The sequence below is a fragment of the Manis javanica genome, chromosome 3 (assembly GCF_040802235.1).
Source record: "Manis javanica isolate MJ-LG chromosome 3, MJ_LKY, whole genome shotgun sequence".
NCBI classification, from domain to species: Eukaryota; Metazoa; Chordata; class Mammalia; order Pholidota; family Manidae; genus Manis; species Manis javanica.
In genome coordinates this window covers 7,675,512-7,682,186 of record NC_133158.1, presented here as the reverse complement: position 1 = coordinate 7,682,186, position 6,675 = coordinate 7,675,512, and the positions used below count along the sequence as shown (strand labels likewise).

The window sequence follows — 6,675 nt, the reverse complement described above, 5'->3', positions numbered from 1 at the left end:
ATGATAAAGGCGTCAGTCCAACAAGAGGATACAACCACTATAAATATCTATGCTCCCAATATAGGAGCACCTAAAAATGTAAAACAAATACTAACAGAATTAAAGGGGGAAATAGACTGCAACACATTCATTTTAGGGGACTTCAACACACCACTCACACCAATACACAGGTCAACCAGACAGAAAATAAGTAAGGGAACAAAGGCACTGAACAATACATTAAAACAGATGGACCTAACAGACAGCTATAGAACACTCCACCCAAAAGCAGCAGGACACACGTTCTTCTCAAGTGTACATGGAAGGTTTCCCAGAGTAGGTCCCATCATAGGCCATAAAAAGAACCTCAGTAAATTAAAAAAGATTGAAACTGTATCATGCACCTTATCAGACCATAATGGTATGAAACTAGAAATAAATTACACACACACACACAAAAAAAAAGCCTGCAGACACATGGAGGCTTAACAACATGCTCCTAAATAATCAATGGATCAATGACCCAATTAAAGCAGAGATCAAACAATATATGGAGACAAATGAAAACAACTCAACAGCCTAAAACTTGTGGGATGCAGCAAAGGCAGTTCTAAGAGAAAAGTACGCCATGCTGATGCTGGGACACAGTCAGAACCGAGCTGTCACCAAAGGGGACAGCACAGTAAAGCACAGGCCCTCCACACACAAGGACCCAGGAGCCCATGTAAGCAGTGACAGCATGGCCCCATCACCACCGACACAGAGCCCAGAGCCCAGCCACTCAGGAGCACCAGGGCCCCGGGGCCCACCCAAGGCAGGCACCAGCCCAGGGGTGGCATGGTCTTCACACAGGTCTGTGTGCCTGAGGCCAGGGCGGCAACGACAATCCCCAGGGAGAACTGCAGCAAGTGTGCTGGGGCCTCAGCCGCACCTGCTGCTGGGGAGGGGGGTCCCTGGGGATCATTCTCAGGCAGGATTTGAGGCAGATCACCTGCCTGTCCATCCCAGCTTTGACCTGCTCTTCCTGCAAGACCTCCAGCCATTCGCAACCCCAGGGGCCAGGCTCTGTGTGGAGACAATGCACAGGGCCTAGAGCCGCCCCTATTGGCCGTGGCACCCCAGCAGCCCAGGAGCAAACAGAGTTGCTGTCACAGAGGCACAGCAGGGACAGCCGCAGTGCGCTGAGCGCCCCACCCAGGTCATCCCACATGTGACACCCCAGGGATGCTGAGCAGGCCAGGCAGTCCCCACCACCGTCCTCACCAACCCCATCAGCCCATGTCACAGGGGAAACAAGCATGAGGTGGGGACCCTGCTGCCCTGGGCCAGAGGCCAGGCCCCACCTCCCCCCAGGGGCCCCATAGTCCCGGTCAGCACATGGCAAGGGTGCCCACCTGCCAGCTGAAGCGGGGTGGCGGGGGGCCAGGGAGGAGGGTCTGGGTCAGGTGAGGCCTGGCTGTGGCAGGGTCCATACAGACTCCGGTGGCTGCCCCATCCGCCCGCAGAAGCCTCCGGGCCCCCTCCCCAGGGTGCTGGGACTCGCTTCCTCGGGGCCCAGGGCCCCTTGTCCAGAGACCCCCTCCCTCCCTCCCACCAGGGCCTGGGCACAGCCCCGCCCCCTTGGGGGTATGTCCCAGCTCCTGGCACACAGGCCACTCCCCACCCCCTCTCAGGCCTCCTCAGCTGCCACCGCCTCTGGGAAGCCTTCCTGGACCATCGGCCACCCACCCCAGGCCCCTACCTCGTACCTCTGACTTCCGCAAACCAACAGTGAGGAGCCATGCAGGCCTGCCCCCGCTGAGGGTCTGCCCCTCACCCCCGTTGCCTGAGGTGGGAGGGATGCGTCCACATGGCCCGCACCCAGGTGGACTGAGGCGTGCACACTGAACTTGGCATCTGCGCCAGGGTGGCCGAGGCGCCCCATGGTAGGGGGGCAACGGGGCACCTCGGTCCGGGTGGCCATGTGGTGTACGTGCACTTCAAAACTCCCCATCAGTACACAGCACTATATGTATATTGTAGCTCAATTTTTTTCTCTTAAAGAAAAGCAGGCATTTTCCTCAAAAGTCAGGTTTCTCACCCTCAGAACCTCACATCCCACATGTTGGTGCACGACAGACAAACAGGTCAGAAATCCCCCTCGGCCCTTGAAACAGAGAATCATGTACCGGGCTGCCTGGGCAGGGCCCACTTGCCCTGGGGCCCCTGGGGAGGCCCGGGCAGGGCAGAGGCTGGTCAGGGCATGCCCAGGCTGCCAAGACAGCCCCATGGTGGGGGCCCCAGTCTGATGACACACAAGGGCTGGGCCTGGTCCCCAGCTCTGCAAGGACTTGCTGTGTGACCTGGGACTGGGGGTCATAGGGTCCCCCCACAGGCCCGGCCCAGTGGGGGCTCAGAGGCTGGCAGAGCCTCGTGGCCGTGAGTCCCGGAGCCCACAGAGCTGTGGCCGTGTCTGTCCGCTCACAGCCGGCAGCAGAGGGCTCCCGGCCCCACCCGCACAGCAGGCCCTCCGGAAGCGTTTGTTCTGTGACAGGCAACAAGATGCTGCTAACTTCACGAGAGGAAGCAGACACGGAACAGGACAGTGGGCAGCGGCTTCCTCACCAGGGGTGGGCCGGCACTGCTCTGTCCACCCGCATCGGTGGACACCCGCCCGGATCGGGCTCCATCATGCCCCCGGGGTCCCCCGAAGGCGTCCCAGTAGCATCCTGCTACCCTGATCTCCCCACACGGCAGCCGGGACTTCAGAGTGATGGGAGCCCGGAACCAGCAGAGGGTCAGCGTGGGCCTCCCCTGAGGACCGTCACACACAGGAGACCATCAGGACAACAAGCAACTCTCCTTCAAGTCCACACAGAGCTCTGAATGGGGAAACACACGCCCACCGGGACCCGGGGGCACCTGGACACTTGGACCAGAACCCACTCACACCCCGGCCCAACTGAGACACTCGGACCTGAACCTGCTCACACCCCTGCCCCACCAGAACACTCGGAACCAGAACCCATTCACACTTTAAACCGCCCCCACCCAGAGGAAATTCAGAGGTCAGAGGGCCACAGGAAAGGGTGCCCAGGGACCCCATGGGCACAGCCTGGGTTAGGGGAGCACCTTCTATTTCTTCAACAGCAAATTCAAGTGAAAAATCAAGACAGAGAGGGAGGGAAACCTACGGATCAGAGAGAACCTGCAGGTCTTACTCAGACCCTGTGGATCTGAACACTGGATATTTGAAGATGTGAAGAAATCATTGCTTGTCAGGGGTGACAATGGCCTGGGGTTATGTTGTTTAAAAGACTATTTCAGAAAGACATGCTGAAAAATTGAGAGACAAAAATACAGCATTTGGGGTTGGGTTTAAAACCACCCCAGGGATGGGGGGCTGATGAACAGGACCACCCCCGAGGTGGCAGTGAAGCTGTGTGATGGGAATGTGCGTCCACCGATCTCTTCTGGCTACTTGTGTACAGGTTCAAGTTTTCCAGGGTAGAAAGGGTTGCTACCTGCTTCAAATCTCAAATATCTGCAGTAAAGGAAGGAAGGAAATGGGAGCACCTGCTGGGCAGGGAGCCAGGCCTGCACCGAGGGACCTCAGACCATCCACCGAAGTCGCCGGCATTGTGCAAATGCTTGCTACCAGCCTCCCCTTCCCTGCACACTCTCAATCAGCTCTAAATCTCAATTAAAAAGTACCCACCTCTCACGCAGGCGGGACAGGATTCAGGGCAGTCTGCGGCCAGCACCGGCCCACATGCTGTTCTTGGTCATCTGTGAAAGTTAAGCACAGAATCGAAGGTCAGAGTTCAAAAACTTTCACAACAGTTTGACACAGTGACTTCATGACTGCTGAGTCTCATAATAAGAGAATGGGTTGAACTCTTATTTATCTTCATTTTTACTGTGACGACTTTTATTGCATTTTTTTAAATCAGCCCATGAGAGATTAAAATTAAAAACCAAACAAATGGCTGGTCCTTCACCACAGAGTTTGAGCAGCACTGTCTGGACTGGGCGTGAGTCCCCTGGAGACGCAGACCCATCTGCACAAGTGGCCCGCCAGGGACCCCAGGACAAAGCCGCCCTTCCCACCGTGGGCGGCCCGGCTCCAGCACTTTCTACAGTCACAGCACTGAGTGCAGATTTTTAATCTCCGGTCCCTCCTGCCCTGCCACAGGATCAGAGCACATGCCAGCGAAGGCCAGCAAGGCTCTGGCGGGGCTGAGTACCCACCCTCCCAAGGGACCAGCATCTCACACCCCGGAGAAGCCTGGTAGGTGGCATGCATGATTTATAGTACCAGCAGTGAGATACTAGGGAGCCAGCCTGCACACAGGTGCCCACGACCAGTTCCCTTCCAAACCTCTGGATGGTTTAACTGCATAAGATCCTAAAACTACAAGGTGAGTGGCTTAAAAACACTGCCAGTGCTTCCATATGTCAACTATAAATTACTTTATCATTGAACTAAAGTGCGAATCAATCAGGTATCAGGTGATGTAAGACATCCACCAGCTCCTGTGGCCCCTGGTTTCACAAGTGTCTCATGAAAGATTGCTGCCCTAAGCAAAAAATAATCTCAAATATCAATTTATAAGATAAACTCACACTAATGTGCACCACTGCCTGTATCTGTTTTATATTACTGGAATTCCATGTCCAAGTTTCACTACTTTAAAAAAAAAGGGGGGGAGGGGAGTTGCTGACGATCCAGATCCTTGGGCTGCGGCCCCAACACTGTCCCACTCATGGTTTAGCAACTCTGAGCCTCAGTTTCCTCATCTGTAAGATGGGAACAGAACCACCCATTTCATAGATTGGTAGGAGGGCAAAAAGAAACAAGAGCCAAACACTCTTCAGAGCATTCAAAGCTCAAAGCTCAAAGCGTGTGACCATTTTATCGAGTTCCCAGCACGGCCTGGTCTCCTTGTGCCCAGCGTGCGGAGAGAGAAGCAACAGCGACACCACCAGTACTGCTAACAGGTAAAGTATCAGTGATCATGTATGCCTTTTGGAGCATTTAAGTTTTGAAAAATGAAAATGCATTACCTTTTAGAAAATTAAATTACAATTTTAAAATATTAAACATTCAGGTTATGACAGTTAAGGTTTAAAATATTAAACATTAACCTTATTAGTGAGCAGAGATATAAATTGAACAGTAGGTATCCTTTGTGCCCAGCAGCTAAAAGCCAAGTTGAAGGGATCAGTATGGTCCAGCACTGGCAAAGACGCAGAGAAAAGGGCATGCTCGCTCACTGCTGGCGGGAGGGCAACCGGCGCCTTTTGGATGGCGATTTGGTCTATCAAAATAAATATTCATGTCCTATAAAAATATCATCTTACTTCTTGATATCTTTCCTATAAAAATATGTGCATTAGTAGATGAAGATATATATATATATATATATATACCTGGATGTTCCCTGCAGTACTGAGTGATGTCAAAAAATGAGAAAACCTAATAGCATCTGTATATAAAAGCATGCCCTGTTTTCTTTTTGAAAAAAAAAAATGACAATAAAACCTAAACACAGGCCATACAGAAAAAAAGAATGAGTGACCAAACACAGGTGACCAGCCCTGCTCCGGGTGCCCAACACGGTGCTCCCCACCCCAAGTCCCAGCAATGCGCCCACAGCCCTGAGGGCTGCTTCGCCACCCTGTGGGCACGCACAGGAGCCCCCGGGAAACAGCACTGCCTGCCTTCTGGGGTGCTGGACTCTGAGGCCCTGGTGTGACAACACGCATGGAAATCAGTGCAAACACACACGGGGGGGGGGGGGTGCCTTCTCGGGGATTCATCCTGGGAACCGGTGGGTAGTGGTCTCAGGGAGCCAGCACCGTCCCCCACCTGTGTGCTTCCCTGGGCCCCATGCCCCCACTGGAGCAAACAGCAGCAGCCCTGCGGCCCTGCTGGGAACAAAGGGTACATGTGTGGCTTCAGGTCCCCAGCACAGGTGGGCATTGCTGTTGACTCTGCAGGGCACCCCCAGCTGGAGCAGAGCCGGGTCCAAGGAGTGGTGGGGGAGAGGTGGGGTGGCGCTGGGGCCCAGGGAGGCAGCCAGAACCGCCTTGCTCTGAACAAGACAGTGAGTCCACTGCTGACCGCCCAGGGCCTTAATATTTGCTCAAGGAACAAAGCAGAAAATTCCACCCACCTTTGTGAGCAGAGGAGGCCTGAGACAAGTCAATACCCTGGACAGCCTTGTCCTCTCAGGGACAGTGAGACGGAGAACAAAGGTCTGATATGCGTGATGGAACCTGAGGGTGTCCCTGCACTTGGGTCGCAGAGAATGTCCCTACTCAGGCCACAGAAATGTTGCCTTTTATTGACCTGCCTCCTCGGCCCCCAAATTTACACAACACCTGCAAATCCTTCAGCTTCCTTCCTATCTCCTCAGTCTCCCGGCAGCCCCACCAGGCCAGCAGCATGTTATGGGTGGGGAAACTGAGGCTCCAATATGCTACCGCCTCACCCAAGGCGGCAGCTGGCCGGTGGCTGATGAAGCAGGTGATCTGCAACCCTGGCATCTCAGCCCCAGGGGAGGCACAGAGCCGGGACCTGGGGGCGGGGGCCAAGGGTGCTAGACAGAGCGGCCTTTCAGGCCCTGCACGCCACTGAGGGGAAGAGGAGAAAGCCCAAACCGGCCGTCATGGACGAGGCTTTGGGTACCAGCCTTGGAGGAAGGCGCACTG

The 6,675-nt window shown here is 54.6% G+C and overlaps 1 protein-coding gene across 13 annotated transcripts in view; it reads right to left on the bottom strand.

The window, feature by feature from the left end:
* KCTD6 (potassium channel tetramerization domain containing 6) overlaps window positions 1-6,675 on the bottom strand; it is a 201,523-nt gene that overhangs the window by 31,867 nt on the left and 162,981 nt on the right. For all 13 annotated transcript variants that reach the window (XR_012128906.1, XR_012128904.1, XR_012128907.1 and 10 more), the window contains one exon: window positions 3,677-3,747. The gene's annotated coding sequence lies outside the window, so the exon portion shown is untranslated. The remainder of the gene's footprint in view (window positions 1-3,676; window positions 3,748-6,675) is intronic.